Genomic DNA, 18,807 nt, shown 5'->3' on the forward strand with positions numbered 1-18,807 from the left:
CTTACCATAAGCATAACCTCTAATGGAAGTCTCAGATGAGGGATAAATCTGTTAATAAGTGCTCATGTGGGGGGGGGGGGGGGGGGAAACGTGGGGTTTTGTTTTTTTTAGAATTTGTAAATGACCCTCTGAATCTGTAGAGAATCCTTCACATGGAATAATCCGTGGTTATGTGAACACCAATGGGAATGGAAAGTACTTGAGTAATTGTAGCATGTTACTGTACTTAAGTATGATTTTGAAAGATTTCTACTTTCCCCAAGCATGATGGAAATTGAATACTTAGGTAAATTTACAAGAGAATATTTTTCTTAGTAAGATGTTGTCTTTTGTTGGTGATTGGTGTTCCCAATTTTTTTTTTCAACATGAGGCCAGATAAAAAGATCAGCCTTTAAAACTTCATCAAATCTAACGAAGTGTGTTCGCTTTACGTCTTACCTAAAGCTAACATACTCACCTCAGCTTACATAAGTAGCTTTACGTCAAGCTGTTATGAATTAGCTGGGGAAATGAATAAGTTGAGCTAGCTACGTTTAGCTAGCTCTGGTATCAGCGAGGTACAGTTACGTGCCTTAGCATTCATTCTAACAATGTTATTAAGCGTTAGCTAACCAGCAAGCTAAATTCTAAGGTTGTGTGAGATAGCAGAATATTTTCCTCATGACTGATTGCTTAGCGACTTAGCTAGCCACGCAGGGTCGAGTGTGATGAACTTGTGGTCAGTCGTTTTCAACCATTTAAAAAAAAAAAAAGGTGTTTTGCTACTTGTAGACTCAGATTGTTTGCTTCAATATATATATATTTATTTATTTATTTATTTTGCCTCCAAACCTCATACTTTTACATAAGCACGGTTTCTCAGTACCGTTCCCAGTCCTGGTCGCCAATAGGGTTAATAAATACCAGAAAATGTCCAGGAAAGTGTCAATAATTGTTAGCGCATTCTGCGGTTTTGCTTGCGTGCTAACATTTTGGTTGAAACTCTAGACGAAGAGCTTCGGTAAGACTTTCTCATGTTTGTCTCATCAAGCGTACAAAGGTTATAGCTACACGATGTACGGTCGCGTATCAGAAAGGTTATCGCTGCCCTTAAACTCGCATTCTGTGTGATTTTCCAGTTCTTTTCTCCGTACAGGAAAATTCCCCGACATTTTCACCCCAAGTCATCGCGAACACACTGTACACTCCAGCTGTACGCTATAGATGCACTAGACCGTATAGACCCTAAACAGTATAGCGTCGCTTTAAATGTCTACTCTGTGTGTCACGTTTATCCATTTATCCTCACACAAGTTTTCCTCCCGCTTTCTTCCGAGGTTTATTCAGCTATTTCATGAGAACAGGTTTTCTGTAGTAGACACTCAGCGGTGCAGGGAGGTTTTTATTCATGTTTTTTTTCTCTCTCTTTAATGTTGCAGAGTCGAAAATGACTGGATTTAACAGTGTTACAGTCGCTGGCCACGTTCTGAGCTCTTGGCCTGCTCTGAAGGCCATTTACTGTGAGCGAGTGGCAGCACTCCAGCTGCTCCTTTTAAAACTGCTCCATTAAGGACAGACAGTGGCTAATTACGAGTGATTATCCTAACAGCGGAGACGATGAAGTATTTATTTAAATGCCATTGCTATTTTTTCGACCAGTCGAGCCCGGAGAACGGAGAACTCCTTTAGCTTAAAACACAATTACTGGTGATTTCCAGACGAGAGCCATGAATATGTAAAGGAATGTACTAAAAGTCCCATGATTCCTGTGGCCATGCCATGTCTATCCCACATTCAGGGCATACACAATGAGGCTTCTATTAGAGTCGCGTCCTGTCGCATGGAAGCGTCGCTTATTAAATTAAACCCTGAGAACGACATAAAGAAAGAGTCAAATAGACGAGAACTCATGTAGACTGACAGAGAGAAAGCGAAAATCTAGTACCATTAAAAAGACCTTTGTTTTTATTTTTTATTCGACTGTGTATTTACGTCTCTATTTGTTTAACAGATGTCTTTTCTTTTTCTTTCAAGTGAGACGCAACACAATCCATTGACTCTGTCGAGTTTCGAGTAGACATGCAGCGAAATCTCAGCCGCCGGAACGGCGTTTTCGTTTTTTTTTTGGCCGAGAGAGAAAAAATACGAGGGGAAAATATATACTCCGCCCATCGGGGCTCGGCGCTCGGGTTTCGCTCTCGGGCTAGCCGGCGGTTATCGTTGCATCGCAACATCGCTATACCCGTGGATTAAAGAACATTACTTTGACGTGGAGAAAAGGCGGCGTGCACAGGAAGCGATACAGGGAGAGCTGGAGGTGACGGACGCGTCTGCTGAAGGCTCGACGCGCAGCACAGACCAACGCGTGCCAGAGAAACGAGCGCGTACGAGCGATGAGGCGCAAACTCCCTCGCTTTCTGACATGTTTGACGAGGTTCTACAGGAAAGCGCCCCGATCCACAACAGCGCCGCAACAGCTGCGCGTTCCACTGCATCGCACGCAGGTATTTATCCGCCTCGAGCACCGGCACGCAGAGCGAGAGGCTATTCACCGCAGCATCTCACGCTCGTGATGAGAAGAAGAACCGTCTCTCCTGCCGGAAAACCGAGCACCTTTTGTTCTCGAAGAGAAACCTGACACGGTTGCTTCAACAGAAAGCAGTCCAGTTTGCTACGTGTAGAGCGAGGACATTAAAATGCGCGAAGCGTTGCAAGACTTCCTTCTCGACTTGAGGCTACGTCTGTCGTCTCCGGTCTGAGGATGGTTTCAGTTCTATCGCCGCGGTTTCGCACAGTAATCTTTCATTACTGTGGAAATACGTTTACATGAACAGAACACAGGCCTAGTGCGTTACTTGAATGCTGATTTTACATAATGATAGTTTTCTAGAACTTTACATTCTTTGGATAATTGGATAAAAAAATAAAAAATCTGTTAAATTTGCTTGTTACTGAACCGAATGAATTAGCGGTTAGCACGTTCGCCTCACACCTCCAGGGTCGGGGGTTCGATTCCCACCGTGGCCCTGTGTGTGCGGAGTTTGCGTGTTCTCCCCGTGCTGCGGGGGTTTCCTCCGGGTACTCCGGTTTCCTCCCCCAGTCCAAACACATGCACGGTAGGCTGATTGGCGTGTCTAAAGTGTCCGTAGTGTATGAATGGGTGTGTGAGTGTGTATGTGATTGTGCCCTGTGATGGATCGGCACCCTGTCCAGACTGTACCCCGCCTTGTGCACGATGCTCCCTGGGATAGGCTCCAGGTTCCCCGTGACCCTGAAAAGGATAAGCGCTATAGAAGATGGATGGATGGATGGATATTTAATATTGGTTTTGCTTTGGTGTGTAAAATGTGTTTCCTTTCGGTGCATCACTAGTTTGTTGATTGTTTATAACGTTACAAAGGACAAATGCGTGAACGCGCAACGCGAGCGACGATGTACAAAGTTCACCACAGAAACGTTCTCCGATCGAAGGTCTTTCCAACCCAAGGTTCCTGGAATGTTCTGGAAAATTCTGCACTGTCCTAGGAATTAGCTGGGGATGTAAAACCAGATCAGATAGAGTTTTGTCTCAAATTAGATCCGGTAAACTCCTGCCTTTTAACTGCGTCTTTACGATCATCTCAGTGTTCATCAGCTGAACATGTCTCTGAGAGCAGCATCTGTTAGTTCCATCAGCCCATCCTCTTCTCCCAGGCCACCATGAGTCACCAAACACACTGATTCTCAGGACCTACGCTCCGTCTGCTGCCTCCATACAAATGTCCTGATAAATAAATAACGACACCCAGTCGACTGTACCCTCCTACGTACAGCACACACACACACACACACACACACACACACACACACACACAGTGACCGAATCTGCCTATAATCCCACAGTATTATCACACTACATCACTCAGGCCGTGTGCTCATTTCTAGCCGTGTGGTCATACACTGCAGGACCCAGAGTTTCCTTGGTTATTTTTAAAACATGTTCCCTTCACGGTTCGTGCGAATTTGGACGAAATCCTCTTCTGGCGCTCCTAAAAATGGAGATCCATTTCAGCCAGCTAACACACCAGGCCTTCTGAGAACGTGTTCACAGCCCAGAAGTGGCTCATTAAAGCAACAGAACTGCCGCGCGGACACACTCTACACCAACGGCGCTGAACTGTGAGGCTAAGAGAAAATGTCATTAATGATTGCTGTGGAGAATTGGATTGTTAGTGATGTAGAAACCTTCCAAGACTGATTTACAATGAGTTATAGGATTGTTAAAACTACCGCACACAAATAAATCTGTCCCAAGAGCTGAATCTATTCAAACTGAAATTAAAAAGAAGAAAAATAATGCACGAGAAAAAAAGATCAAAATAATACAAACACAGTATACGGAAACTAGAAATCAAATATTCAGAAATATTTTACGCTTTAAAGGTGAAAGGGAAGGTTTTTTTGTTTTTTTTTCTAAAGCCGTACACACTGCTGTATAAGCCGTAATTTATTTATTTATTTTTTATTATTATCATTTTTTGGCAATTAAAGAAGGGAAAAAATGAAACACATTTCATTACACACATCGAAACAGCTAAATCTTTGTATTTAAGGACTTCTTCAATTTCCAGTTTGAGCTATTTTTTCCCCCCGATGAACATTTCTCACTTCTTACTTCGATTTTCTAATTCTACAGAACTGAACCTGAACCGATTTCAGAACGTTTGACCGAAATGTTCTTATGGAGGTTGAAAAATGTTTGACATGTTATAGTTTTCTTTTAATTAAAGTTGTGGTAAAATATACAGTACGCACAATCCTAAAACCAGACCCACCGATCAGAGGTGTTACTATGAGCATGAACATGAAGGGCCTGCCTACTTTTTCAACTACTACTACTACTACTACTACTACTAATAATAATAATAATAATAATACCACCACTACTACTACTACTACTACTACTACTAATAATAATAATAATAATAATAATAATAATACCACCACTACTACTACTACTACTACTACTACTACTACTACTACTACTACTAATAATAATAATAATAATAATAATAATAATAATAATAATACCACCACTACTACTACTACTATTACTACTACTACTACTACTACTACTAATAATAATAATAATAATAATAATAATAATAATAATACCACCACTACTACTACTACTATTACTACTACTACTACTACTACTACTACTAATAATAATAATAATAATAATAATAATAATAATAATAATAATAATAATAATAATAATACCCACCACCATTAATACTACTACTACTACTACTACTAATAATAATAATAATAATAATAATAATACCCACCACCATTAATACTACTATTACTACTACTACTACTACTACTACTACTAATAATAATAATAATACCACCACCATTAATACTACTATTACTACTACTACTACTACTACTACTACTAATAATAATAATAATACCACCACCATTAATACTACTACTACTACTACTACTACTACTACTAATAATAATAATAATAATAATAATAATACCCACCACCATTAATACTACTACTACTACTACTACTACTACTACTACTACTACTACTACTACTACTACTACTAATAATAATAATAATAATAATAATAATAATAATACCACCACTACTACTACTACTATTACTACTACTACTACTACTACTACTACTAATAATAATAATAATAATAATAATAATAATAATAATAATAATAATAATAATAATACCCACCACCATTAATACTACTATTACTACTACTACTACTACTACTACTACTAATAATAATAATAATAATACCACCACCATTAATACTACTACTACTACTACTACTACTACTACTACTAATAATAATAATAATAATAATAATAATACCCACCACCATTAATACTACTACTACTACTACTACTACTACTACTACTAATAATAATAATAATAATACCACCACCATTAATACTACTACTACTACTAATAATAATAATAATAATAATACCACTACTACTACTACTACTACTACTACTAATAATAATAATAATGATAATAATAATAATAATAATAATAATACCACCACTACTACTACTACTACTACTACTACTACTACTACTACTACTACTACTACTAATAATAATAATAATAATAATACCACCACTACTACTACTACTACTACTACTAATAATAATAATAATAATAATACCCACCACCATTAATACTACTACTACTACTACTAATAATAATAATAATAATAATAATAATAATAATAATAATAATACCCACCACCATTAATACTACTACTACTACTACTACTAATAATAATAATAATAATAATAATAATAATACCCACCACCATTAATACTACTACTACTACTACTACTACTACTAATAATAATAATAATAATAATACCACCACCATTAATACTACTACTACTACTACTACTACTAATAATAATAATAATAATACCACCACTACTACTACTACTACTACTACTACTACTACTAATAATAATAATAATAATAATAATAATAATAATAATAATAATAATAATAATACCACCACCACTACTACTACTACTACTACTACTACTAATAATAATAATAATAATAATAATACCACCACTACTACTACTACTACTACTACTACTACTACTACTAATAATAATAATAATAATAATAATAATAATAATAATAATAATACCACCACCACTACTACTACTACTACTACTACTACTACTAATAATAATAATAATAATAATACCACCACTACTACTACTACTACTACTACTACTACTACTACTACTAATAATAATAATAATAATAATAATAATAATAATAATAATACCACCACCACTACTACTACTACTACTACTACTACTAATAATAATAATAATAATAATAATACCACCACTACTACTACTACTACTACTACTACTAATAATAATAATAATAATAATAATAATAATACCACCACTACTACTACTACTACTACTACTACTACTACTAATAATAATAATAATAATAATAATAATAATAATAATAATAATACCACCACCACTACTACTACTACTACTACTACTAATAATAATAATAATAATAATAATAATACCACCACTACTACTACTACTACTACTACTACTACTACTAATAATAATAATAATAATAATAATACCACCACTACTACTACTACTACTACTACTACTAATAATAATAATAATAATAATAATAATAATAATACCCACCACCATTAATACTACTACTACTACTACTAATAATAATAATAATAATAATAATAATAATAATAATACCCACCACCATTAATACTACAACTACTACTACTACTACTACTACTACTACTACTACTAATAATAATAATAATAATAATAATAATAATAATAATAATAATACCCACCACCATTAATACTACTACTACTACTACTACTACTACTACTACTACTACTAATAATAATAATGTTAATTTTGAAATTGATGCATGCAACATGTTCCAAAAATGTACCCTAACCCTAACCCTAGGACTAATAGCAATGTGACAAGACGGTGATGTGAAACAGGTGAGGCAATCGTCTAATCATAGTACATAAGGAGCCTCCAAAAAAGGCCTAGTCCCTCAAGAGTAAGGACGGGTCGAGGCTCGCCAATCTGCCTACAGATGCGTCAGTGAATACTCCAACACTTTGAGGAGAACATTCCCCAAAGACAAATCGGTCGGATTTGGGGCATTTCACCTTCTACAGTGCACGATTTAATTAAAAGATTCAAGGAATTCGGTCAAATCTCGGTGCGTAAAGGGCGAGACCGAAAACCACTTCTGAATGCGCGTGATCTCCGATCCCTCAGACACGGTACAACAAAACACTGTACAACAAAACATTACACCCGTCACTACCGGTTCTGAGTAGAACTCGTATCCGGGTTAAAAGCGTCAGAGTTTCCTCGCGCATTTGAACCGATGTGTCTGTTTTCAATAATACATTTTATTTTTAATGAGTCATGTTTTTTTCCCCTCAAATATATGAACCGTTCTGTACTAAATTCTGACTAATATGGCTAATATTTATTTTTTATTTTTATCCCATTTTCTCCCGATTTTGTCCGTTGCCTTATTCTCGCCTACGAACTAGTTCCCACGTACAGGACTGCCTTTGCTTCAGCCTTCAAACTGCTGCTCATGCTATGTCACAGGGCACTCTGAGTTTAACCGCCCACATATATGAGCTCACAGACGCCTACGACTGGCTAATATCCCTCTGACTGCCGATAGAGAGACTCATTTTCTGCTGCACCTCTCGAGAGGAGAGCCTACTGTTCCTTTTTCCTTCTTAACTTACAGTTCCAAGCGGGCACTGTGGTGTTACAGCTATCTTCACTTCCTCACTTCCATCCTTGTGTAGTATACGGGTTTCCTCCAGGTCCTTTCCTTTCTCGAAATTGCCCCAGGTGTAAATAACACCCTTGTGTATTCTCACCTTCCGCTCGGCATTCCCAGAATAGACTCCGGATCCACTACAACCCCTTGTTATAGGATAAAGCGGACACCGAAGATGAAAAACAATTGTACAGATCCGGCCAAGTCGTAAACGCGGTCGCCGGACAATGATGATAAATGACATCATATATATGACTCCCATCACCGGTCAGACAAAGTACCCGGTCATTTTTTTAAAAACTGATTTGATCTGAACATCACAAGAGAACACATTCACATGTATTCCCAACTTCAAAGGTCATTTGATACAGTGACTAATTCCCTCAATGAGGAACAGCTGGAATTTACAGTTCTCCTCCAGATGTGGTCATGGACTACACACATATATATATATAGAGCGAATTTCCTCTCAGAACGCGGCGAGGCTTCGGATACTCCTGTACGAGGCCGGAGTGATCTAATGCTATACATATGCCGCGGGAAAGAAAGCTATCCGCTTTCTCATCAAGAGCTATCGAGAGCTTAGTGTTGTGGTGAACACGTATATAAGTGCATTCTCATGGACATGACTGGACGTCTGGTTGCCTTGGTTATGAGGGTGTTTTGCAGGGGCCTTTTCTTATTTGACCATGTCTGGAGCCCTTGGTTTATAAATGAAGCCACTGCATGCCCGTACTGTTCGTGTTTCACGAGCTGGGACACTGCGAGGCAAAACAGGTGATTTGCATTCGAAACAACTCTCGCTCTCTTTCTCTTTCTTTCTCTCTCCATCTGTCTCCTTTCCCTTCCAGGCTAATGTTTTCTTTCCATCTGGATAAAGCCTGTGCACCTGTGGATCACAACACACCCACATGCTCTCACACACACACACACACACACAAACAGCGAGCTCAGAGAAGCAAAGAAAATATGACACGCAAGCAAATATCAACAGGAACAGAAAACAGTATGTTCATGCACAGAACACACACACACACACACACACACACACAGATGTAGTCTTCGGGCTTCAGACACTCTCCGGCCAACAACTCGGCTCTACCAGCTTAATGATCCGCAACTGAACATCTGAGTGAACGCGAGTCCGCCTATGAAGTGGAAGGCATGAAAACGGCCTTGTTCCAATTATTATAGTTGTGCGATAAAGCCTGCACAATGGCCTCCATCCTCACGTCCGATAGACCGACTCCACTTCGAGGCGAACGCACATTTTCTCGTATGATCAATACAATCCGACACGATAACGGCGCAATGCATCACAAAGAGGAACCGGGCAGCAGTGAGCTCATGTTTCTTATCGTGGCTTTGCAGGTTGGAGCTTCAAAGTGCACTTGTTCTAGTCCAGATAATAACAAGCAGGTTCGACAGTGCATACGACGTTGAATTGAGAGGTCAGACGAGGAGACTCCGTATTCATCCCTCTTATAAACCTGCCGCCAACTTCGTCCATGCATTTCCCATTCATTTATGCACTCGGGATATCATCGATACTGGGATTGAATCTATATTTGAGATTAAACACCATGTTATCATGTCGGGCCAGCAGGGATAAGCCAAGATAGATTATTTGCCGGTAACAGCTATATTAAAGTGGCGGCCTTACTGGTTAGCAGGTTTGCCTCACACCTCAATTGAGGCATTTTGGGGGTTCGAGTCCTGCCTCTGCCCTGTGTGTACAGTTTGCATGTTCGCGCCATGCTTCAGGGGTTTCCTCCAGGTAGTCCGGTTTCCTCCCCCAGTCCAGAGACATGCAGTCTGATTGGGTGAATGAGAACCAGTGTAAAGCGCTTTGGAACCGCGAAGGTTAAAAAAGTGCCGTATAAGTGCAGACCATTCACCATTGACCTTCAACTCATACATTCAACATTATCCATGCACAGAAGAATCAAACGTGAAGAAGCAATACCGCATGCACCCGCGATACCCTACGATGCTCCGTCTTACGGTGCGAATCTTCCGTCCGGACCAGCGCTCTGTAGACGGACCCGTTCATCACGTCCGCCGAAAAGCACTCCTATTCAATCGTCCAAATGAAGGCATAATTCGAGTGTGCCTGTGTTGGGTTTTGTAATTTGCACGCTGACAGTAATGTAATGCAGAGGGTGCTGCGGCGTGCCAGTTTGTCTCGGTGCCAGGCGGGCTGGCACTCGGGCCACTTAACCGTTTAGAGCGCTGGCACGAGTCCTGCTCGGTCTCTCTTCGAGACATCTTTTCATGAGACGACAGACTGGCATGCAGGACGAGCTCTCGACGAGAAAGCTGTTTATTTGAAATCCTTTTCCGAAAGGCTATTTCATCCCCGACCTCTGCAAAGCAGCCAAGCATCCCAGAGCTCATTTAAACTCGGAAAAGGGACACTCGGTACACTTTTTAATTTACTCACCGCACTTATCCGTTTCACCTCTAACTCTGTTCTGAAGTGTGCCTCCGCCACGTCTTGTAATTAGCGCTATAAATCCGCGTCGAATTTACTACCACGTCGGGTGTCTCCGAGTCTTGTTCGGCTCGTTCTTTCTGTATTATAACGTACAGTGTTGTACAGATGACGACGAGGGCGATGTTTCGTGTCCGCCACATCCTGTATTAATACATTTATAGCAGGAGCATAAATAAATAGCAAAGCCGATATATAGCTGCACTTAGTCTCCGCCTGCCGCCGCTTTCAGCCTTGACCAGAGTCAAGCGCAAAGTGCCTACAAATTCTGTTTGATGGACCAGTCGATGTGCAGCGAACTGACCGGAGAGTGAATGATAAAATGGGAAGGAGTGATACGTCTCTCAGACATAACCTTACCTCGACCCATTTAGCTGTTCCACTTCACTCTGGAGATGTAATGCTGAGCCATGGAGAATGAACATGAAAGTAGTCAACAGGAAACATAAAAACGTTTGACCGCACCTGGAAAAAACCTGGCCGTGCAGTTATGACAGTCATGAATTCCCTTTCCAGGTTGGGTTTTTGTTTTGCCAGATACGTCACGTTTGAGCCTTTTCACCCACTGCGAATGCAGACTCCTAAAGTCCTTCTCTTTAAAAAGCCTCAGCCTCTATAGCATGACCGGGATAGCTTTAGACTACAGTCTGCTAACTGTATTCTCTAAGCTTGTCATCTTTCAGCAGGGCCTAATCTCAGTCCTGCTCAATTTCCCACAGGGCAGAGGCCTATTCGATTACACCGATTGTGCCCTTATGATAACACAAGCTCTCAGCTGCTCATGCGAGAGTTCAGAGAAGAACCTGTTGGAGAGCGCGAGACGAGAGATGGCTGGGAAACGGAGAGCGCCGGACTGCGCGGTGATGCCTCCAGTGAGGTGATAGCTTTTGACACGTGCGTTTCAGCAGCTACGGTGCACATGAAAAGACGGCCCCCGAGGAGGCGGGGCTGCGAGGATTATGGCCAGCCGAGTGATCACCGCTCGGGACGGAGAGACTGAAAGGTGCTTTGGTGTCGGAGTCTTGGGTCACGCTCTACAGATCATCATTTCATATCCAAATGGAGGCCTCGGTGTGTCAGATTACGCTGACCTCAGATTACTCACTTCCCCCACTTTGACCAGGACACGGTTCCCAAGAGTCAAAGTGTCAGCAGATTCCTTTTTTAAAAAAAAAAACAAAAAAAAAAACGCTTCAGACACTACTGACAAAAAAAAAAGTGTGTGTGGGGGTGGGGGGATGGGACACACCTCTGACACTAGTTACCATCTCGCCCTCCGAAGCCTGTGAAAGCTTTGCGTGAGCATGTGACAATATGGCAACACATAACCGTATCTTTCATTCACACTGCCTTTATCGAGTCAGTTTGAATTTGCATCTCTACCCTTTGGATTAGTGAACGCACCAGTGCTACTGAAAAGGGGTGTGGCTGTACAACAAAGCTCTCTAGACTTCATTTATCACAATATGTGAATGGTGCCTTCAGGGCTGTGTCCTCATGGAAATAAAACACTCCGGGCTTTAGGGGAGGGCAGGGCACGGCAGGGCAACGACCCCTGGGATAAAAACAGGTGTTAGATGGGAAAATCTGAATCTCTTAGACGCAATATCTCAGGTGTGTGTGTGTGTGTGTGTGTGTGTGTGTGCGTGAGAGTCTTGTTCGGTGCGAGAAATGGGACAAGATCCATCGGCAGATCACGCCCGTGAGCTGTATACTTATACTTATACTTATACCCTTACTAAATCACTATCTGACATCAGAATACATTTATCCAGAGTGGCTAACAAGTAAAGTCCATTTCACGTACACAAGAGCTGTCAAATTTCTTCAGACATGAAAATCATTTTGACGACATAAAGGTATCTGAATGCATTCGAATAGCTGAAAATTTGGAACATTAGCCGTAGAGGTTCATACGAACGTTCAAACACGTTAGCATCTCTACAGTAAACAAAAATTCCCAAAGAGAGTAAACAGATTCCAATTTTTATTTATTTATTTATTTATTTATTTATTTATTTATTTTTAAACGTAACCATTCACAGGGGTGGACTTAGCACTAGGCAAAAGTAGGCAAACGACTTGGGTCCCCGGAAGCCAAGGACCCCTTAAAAATGCAAATTGCATAGATTTTGAACTCTTAATGCTAAACAATGTATGTTGAAATTTTAAACAGCAATGTTAAGACGGTGGTAGCTCAGTGGTTAAATTGTTGGTCTACTGCTTCTCAGAAGATTGTGAGTTCAAACCCCAGCACCACCAAGCTGCCACTGTTGGGCCCTTGAGCAAAGCCCTTAACCCTCAACTTCTCAGATGTATAAATGAGACAAACATAAGTTGGTCTGGATAAGGGTGTCTACCAAATATCGTAAATGTAACGCTGAAATGAGCGCCCCAATCCTATATTCTGCCTCAAGGCCCTAAATCCGTATCCATTCATACAATGACGTTTTCTGTAAAGAGCTTTACTTAGCATTTATAGAAGGAGTCTCCGGTGTCGTCACTTTGTGAAAGCTGGTGATCGAAAGATGTAGCTGCTACGACGTTGTTTTAGATGTTCTACAACAGGGGTGTCCAATCTTATCCGCAAAGGGCCGGTGTGCCTGCAGGTTTTCATTCCAACCAATCAGGAGCCACACCTGATTCCACCTGTTTAAATCAGTTGATCTTGGCTTTCTATAGACTCGAGTGTGGCTTCTGATTGGTTGGAATGAAAACCTGCACCCACACCGGCCATTCACGAATACGATTGGAAACCCCTGTTCTACAACGTTAAATATAACCATATATGGATAAAACAAAATACAAATAAATTTTAAAAATCGAATAAATATTGGCGAATTGCTGCGGTATACAAGGAATAACCCTCTTCAAGATGTGCTGTTATTGGACAAGAATCAACGTCAACGTGGCAACAGTGTTTATAATAAATAAATAAATAAATAAATAAATATATATATATATATATATATATATATATATATATATATATATATATATATATATATATATATTTTTTTTTTACAAAAGATGTGAATCAAAAATCGAATCGTTTCCATGGAGTGCAGTAAAAGATACAACTCGGTTCACAGAGAGTTTTTTTTTCTTCTTTCATTAAGGGGACGCCGCAAATCAACGTCCACGACAGCAACGAAAAATAAATCAATAAAGAGAGGGAAAAAATGAAAGTGCAAAGCAAATTGGCATTTTTAACATTACATAGAGTCACGGAAATGTCAACAAACACTTGGTGAAAAAACGACGATAATACACGGTCGGAAAGTTCCGGTACCTGGTTTTCCGAGGCAGGAGACACGCCAGGTGTTATCGAGAGAGACTTTTCCGACAGGAAGAATCCGCTCCCTTAGGAAAAGTACACACCTCGGGTTTAGGTGCTAATTAAGGAAAGGCTCTCTGGTTTGCACGACAGAACCGACACTCGAGCCGACGTTCAGCTTATCGCTGATTTTACGTTTTAATTACTCTTTAATTATAAACAATCTGATGATTATATTACTTCAATAGTTGACTAAAATGTGTTTTTTTTTCCCCCCAGCTCACTCGGCGTGACCGGATTTTTAAATAGCTGCATGACAAAACACTCATTATGTACAAAGAGCACAAAGCGCTGTAAAATTAACCTCATTTCTCCCTCAGCTCGCAGACGAACAAAAGCCGCATGGGCTCTGAATGCCAACAAGCCAGATGCCCCACATCACGTTTCCCCAAAGACGTCATGTGCAGCGGAGAAAAGCACCACATGCCCTGGACCCATTGTGTGTTCTCCTCCCACAGGCCCCCCAGAGCAGTTTAACATTACACACACACATACACAACACACATAGACACATACACACGCGCGCGTGCGCACACACACACACACACTCTCTCTGTCTCACTGCGCTCTCAACGAGAAACAAAACATACACACACTCTGAAGTGGTCTTGGTTGCCATACGGTCAAATATAATTGGCTACCACTTTTTTGTGACACATAAAGTTACTACACACACACACACACACTCACACACACACACAGACTTGCATATACACTTAGACACACTCTTTCCACCTTTCACTTCACACATACCACCACTCAATCCCCATACACACACACTGAAGTGGCCGGGTTACAGCACATGAACTTTATTTGACTATTTGTGATGCTGTAGTGTGTAAACACACAAACACAAACACACACACACACAGACACACACACAGACACACACACACGGTTATATGGTTTTTGTTGGCAGATATGAGTCAGCTTTAGCGTGCTACTGTAATGCATGCAATTTTTACACACACACGCACACACACGAGTCAGCTATTTCCAGTTACTATAATGCACGCAGATTACACACACACACACACACACACACACACACGCCTTTGAAGTGGTCTTGGTTGCCACACATGAGTCAGCTTTATTCAGTTATTACAATGCCTGCAGTTTCTATACACACAAACACACACACACACTCACACTCACACACACACTCACACACACACACACACACACACACACACACACATTATTGTGTCTACTTAGACATGACCAGCTCTCCACTACTAACACACATGTTAGTATGTCACTATTGCTCCCAACAACCAATCACTGATCACCATACAGTGCAACAACCAATCACTGATCACCATTATTCCCAAAAACCAATCACTGATCACTATACATTGCAACAACCAATCACTGATCACCATACATTGCAACAACCAATCACTGATCACCATTATTCCCAAAAACCAATCACTGATCACCATACATTGCAACAACCAATCACTGATCACCATACATTGCAACAACCAATCACTGATCACCATTATTCCTAACAACCAATCACTGATCACCATCAAACCCAGAGTAGCCATCGGGAGAATCGGGAGAATTCCCAGTGGGCCGCTCTGTCCGCTCATGAATTGGGCGGGAGGACTCGCCTTTCCTCCATTAGTTTTTTCACACACAGACAAACGTATCTGCGTTAAGTTACCGTGTGACTGATAACTGAGCTGAGTACACGAGATTTGAACTGAAATCAGCACATGATCAGACATGATCAGACATGACCAGACATGATTTTCTGTTGTCAGAGCGCACATGCCCTCTCTCTCTTTCTCCAACACAAGCGTGTGCACCCACGTCGTTGCCATGGAGATATAAATAACCGAAACCATCATGTAATGCTGCGGCGTGAGTTAGTGAGAGTGAGCGAATGGCGGGAAGGATAAAGTGGACGGTAGAAAGATGCCAGGAGGAGCTGAGAGAATAATCCTCCTGTCTATAGACAACGCGACAGTAGTAAACAAAGTCGCAGAAACCAGTGCACTGCTTGCTGATGCTGTAGGGCTTCGCCTTCGCACTTCTGACTGCAGACCAAACTCCAGTGGTAGAATTCCACTGAAGACCCTTCTTTCTTTCTTTCTTTCTTTCTATCTTTCTTTCTTTCTATCTTTCTTTCTTTCTTTCTTTCTTTCTTTCTTTCTTTCTTTCTTTCTCTTTCTTTCTTTCTTTCTTTCTTTCTATCTTTCTATCTTTCTTTCTTTCTTTCTTTCTTTCTTTCTTTCTTTCTATCTTTCTTTCTTTCTATCTTTCTTTCTTTCTTTCTTTCTATCATTCTTTCTTTCTTTCTCTTTCTTTCTTTCTATCTTTCTTTCAATCTTTCTTTCTTTCTTTCTTTCTATCATTCTTTCTTTCTTTCTTTCTATCATTCTTTCTTTCTTTCTTTCTTTCTTTCTGTCTTTCTGTCTTTCTTTCTCTTTCTTTCTTTCTTTCTTTCTTTCTTTCTATCTTTCTTTCTTTCTTTCTTTCTATCATTCTTTCTTTCTTTCTTTCTTTCTTTCTTTCTATCTTTCTTTCTTTCTTTCTTTCTTTCTTTCTCTTTCTTTCTTTCCTTCTTTCTTTCTTTCTTTCTTTCTTTCTATCTTTCTTTCTTTCTTTCTTTCTTTCTTTCTATCTTTCTTTCTTTCTATCTTTCTATCTTTCTTTCTTTCTTTCTATCTTTCTTTCTATCTTTCTTTCTTTCTTTCTTTCTTTCTTTCTATCTTTCTTTCTTTCTTTCTATCTTTCTTTCTTTCTTTCTTTCTATCTTTCTATCTATCTATCTATCTTTCTTTCTTTCTTTCTATCTTTCTTTCTTTCTTTCTTTCTTTCTATCTTTCTTTCTATCTTTCTTTCTTTCTATCTTTCTTTCTTTCTTTCTTTCTTTCTATCTTTCTTTCTTTCTTTCTATCTTTCTTTCTTTCTTTCTATCTTTCTATCTTTCTTTCTTTCTATCTTTCTTTCTATCTTTCTTTCTTTCTTTCTTTCTTTCTTTCTTTCTTTCTTTCTTTCTATCTTTCTTTCTTTCTTTCTTTCTTTCTATCTTTCTTTCTTTCTATCTTTCTTTCTTTCTATCTTTCTTTCTTTCTTTCTTTCTTTCTATCTTTCTTTCTTTCTTTCTATCTTTTTATCTTTCTTTCTTTCTTTCTTTCTATCTTTCTTTCTATCTTTCTTTCTTTCTATCTTTCTTTCTTTCTTTCTTTCTTTCTATCTTTCTTTCTTTCTTTCTTTCTTTCTATCTTTCTTTCTATCTTTCTTTCTTTCTTTCTTTCTTTCTTTCTATCTTTCTTTCTTTCTTTCTTTCTTTCTTTCTATCTTTCTTTCTTTCTTTCTTTCTATCTTTCTATCTTTCTTTCTTTCTTTCTATCTTTCTATCTTTCTTTCTTTCTTTCTATCTTTCTTTCTATCTTTCTTTCTTTCTTTCTTTCTTTCTATCTTTCTTTCTTTCTTTCTTTCTTTCTTTCTTTCTTTCTATCTTTCTTTCTTTCTTTCTATCTTTCTTTCTTTCTTTCTTTCTATCTTTCTATCTTTCTTTCTTTCTTTCTATCTTTCTTTCTTTCTTTCTTTCTATCTTTCTTTCTATCTTTCTTTCTTTCTATCTTTCTTTCTTTCTTTCTTTCTTTCTATCTTTCTTTCTATCTTTCTTTCTTTCTATCTTTCTTTCTATCTTTCTTTCTTTCTATCTTTCTTTCTTTCTATCTTTCTATCTTTCTTTCTTTCTTTCTTTCTATCTTTCTTTCTTTCTTTCTTTCTTTCTTTCTATCTTTCTTTCTATCTTTCTTTCTTTCTATCTTTCTTTCTTTCTATCTTTCTTTCTTTCTATCTTTCTTTCTATCTTTCTTTCTTTCTTTCTTTCTTTCTTTCTTTCTATCTTTCTTTCTTTCTTTCTTTCTTTCTTTCTTTCTATCTTTCTTTCTTTCTTTCTTTCTATCTTTCTTTCTTTCTTTCTATCTTTCTTTCTTTCTTTCTTTCTTTCTTTCTATCTTTCTTTCTTTCTTTCTTTCTATCTTTCTTTCTTTCTATCTTTCTTTCTATCTTTCTTTCTTTCTTTCTTTCTTTCTATCTTTCTTTCTTTCTTTCTTTCTTTCTTTCTTTCTTTCTATCTTTCTTTCTATCTTTCTTTCTTTCTATCTTTCTTTCTTTCTTTCTTTCTTTCTTTCTATCTTTCTTTCTTTCTTTCTTTCTTTCTATCTTTCTTTCTTTCTTTCTTTCTATCTTTCTATCTTTCTTTCTTTCTTTCTATCTTTCTTTCTATCTTTCTTTCTATCTTTCTTTCTTTCTTTCTTTCTATCTTTCTTTCTTTCTTTCTTTCTATCTTTCTTTCTTTCTTTCTATCTTTCTTTCTTTCTTTCTTTCTTTCTATCTTTCTTTCTTTCTTTCTTTCTTTCTTTCTATCTTTCTTTCTTTCTTTCTTTCTATCTTTCTTTCTTTCTTTCTATCTTTCTTTCTTTCTTTCTTTCTATCTTTCTTTCTTTCTTTCTTTCTTTCTTTCTTTCTATCTTTCTTTCTTTCTTTCTTTCTTTCTTTCTTTCTTTCTTTCTTTCTTTCTTTCTATCTTTCTATCTTTCTTTCTTTCTATCTTTCTTTCTTTCTTTCTTTCTTTCTTTCT

This window comes from Ictalurus punctatus, chromosome 12 (assembly GCF_001660625.3).
Source record: "Ictalurus punctatus breed USDA103 chromosome 12, Coco_2.0, whole genome shotgun sequence".
In the NCBI taxonomy this organism is placed as follows: domain Eukaryota; kingdom Metazoa; phylum Chordata; class Actinopteri; order Siluriformes; family Ictaluridae; genus Ictalurus; species Ictalurus punctatus.